The sequence below is a fragment of the Propithecus coquereli genome, unplaced genomic scaffold, assembly GCF_000956105.1.
Source record: "Propithecus coquereli isolate 6110/MARCELLA unplaced genomic scaffold, Pcoq_1.0 Scaffold230, whole genome shotgun sequence".
NCBI lineage: Eukaryota > Metazoa > Chordata > Mammalia > Primates > Indriidae > Propithecus > Propithecus coquereli.
In genome coordinates, this window is record NW_012147842.1 from 801953 (window position 1) to 804119 (window position 2167).

At 37.3% G+C, this 2167-nt stretch overlaps 1 protein-coding gene across 1 annotated transcript in view; it reads left to right on the top strand.

Moving 5' to 3' along the window:
* UBA6 (ubiquitin-like modifier activating enzyme 6) overlaps positions 1-2167 on the top strand; it is a 133020-nt gene that overhangs the window by 112795 nt on the left and 18058 nt on the right. The gene's annotated exons all lie outside the window — the stretch shown is intronic.

The window sequence follows — 2167 nt, forward strand, 5'->3', positions numbered from 1 at the left end:
TAATTATTCAAATATTTCAATATGATTAAGGACCTTTTATAAGATGTTTTTAGCTTTAGAGTTCAGAAATAGAAGAATATCTTTGTTGATTACTTCTTTAAAAAACAGGACTTATCAGCAGATGCCCTCTTGAATATTCTTTCGGAAGTAAAGGTTCAGGAATTCAAACCTTCCAACAAGGTATGTTTGAAAATTCATTCATTCAGCAAATAGTTTTTAAACTTCCATTTGTATCCATATACTGAACCTGGAAAATATTATAATGAACAGTTCTTGCCCTTGTGGATGTGATATTCCAATGAGGTGGAGATGGACTATAAACAAAAATGCCAATAAGTATATAATATTGCAATGTGGACATAAGCGTTAAGAAGAAAAAATAAAACTGAAAAGAAATAAAGAATGATGGAGGCCAGGCATGGTGGCTCATACCTAATAATCCCAGCACGGTGGGAGGCCCAGATGGGAGGATCATTTGAGGCCAGTAGTTCAAGACCAGCCTGGGCAACATAGTGAGACCTGGTCTCCACAAAAAAATAAAAAATTAGCTTGGGATGGTGGCTCATTCCTGTAGTCCTAGCCACTCTGGAGGCTGAGACGGCAGGGTCACTTGAGCCCAGGAGTTCAGGTCTGCAGTGAGCTATGATTGCACCACTACACTCCAGTTTGAGCAACAAAGAGAGACCCTGTTTCAGAAATAAAAACGATGTTGGAGCTAGGGCCATTTTATATGGATTGGAAGGGGAAAGCCTCACTGATAATGGTAACATTTGATCAGAAATCTGCAGGAAGTAGAGGAATGGTGAAAGAGCAATTCAGACAGCAGGGACAAGTACAGAGAAAAGCCTTGAAGGGCTTTTAAGCCCAGAACTTAAAAGAGATTGTGTCAGGGGGAGTGATGAACTGTGAGACTGGAGAGGTAGTTGAGTTTATGATAAGTACTTTTTTGGTTTACTGAGAGATGAGAAGCCAATGGAAGATTTTAAGCAGAGGAACAAAGTGATCAGACTTACATTTAAAAGAATGACTCTGGCTGTTATGTTAAGAATGATTTTATGTGACATAAGAGAGAAAGCAGGAAAGGCTGTTGGGAGATTGCAAGAGTGCAAGGCAAGAGATGACGGTTTGAATGAAGTAGTAGGTAACAGGAAAGTGATGATAAAGAATTCGATTCTGCATATATTTTACTGCAACCCTGAGAAGATTTCTAAGGGGTTGGAATTGGAGTATGAGAAAAAAAAGATTGTTATTTTCTTAGTTGAAATTTTAAGCAAGTTTAGTAGCTCAGAGTGGAGGAGATAGAAAGATAAAGGAAGTTAGAGCAGAGGAAAAAAGTTTGAAATAATTGCCCAGCAGAGTGGGAAAATCACTTAATTAGAATTGTAGTAAATTTGCAAGACATTACTGAGGACCCATTTAATGTTAATCTGCTTAATGGAGTCTACTAAATGTGGCGGGAGAGAAGATCATTGCCTTTTCTCCAGCCACATTTAGCTGTTTGGGTGCTGTTGTACTACAGAATAGATGAAAAATTGGGTATGACTGCGGTTGGGATTTTGCAAGGCAAATATGTTGGAAAGAGAGATAAGGGAGTATTAGTAAAGACGGGACATGAAATTTAGGCAGTGTAAGTAGGAAAGTCTGAAAATGTGAAATATTATTTCTTTTCTATATGATCAGTATATACCTATCTTGTATGCACTCTAAAAATCGTCCACAAAACAACCTTGTTCTCCCCTTACCCTTTAACTCTACCCAAAAAGATGGAGTAAGGACTGTCTCCCTGCAAAATTCAAGAATGAAGTGGTGTGTGCAGTCTTCAATTCTGCAGTTTTATTTTTGGGAAAAGGAAGACTTAATAGGCAGTTAATTTTGCACAAGTAGATGGGTTTGCTGAATGAAATGTTCATGACTTGTAGCCTATAAAGCATAAAAATATAGTAAGGATAGACAGAAGTACCAAATAAAGAAAGTTGTTAGTCTGTGTTTCTCATGGGCAAAACTCCCACACAGAAGTCATGGAAACATACTTCAGTAACTTTACTGGCCTTTATTGCTCTTGCTTCAATATGTTTTCTGGCTTGCACTGCTTCTATATCTGTATCAAAATTTGGGAGTAATAAATTTTCCTGAGCAATTTAGCTACAGTTTTTTTTTTTTTTTTTTT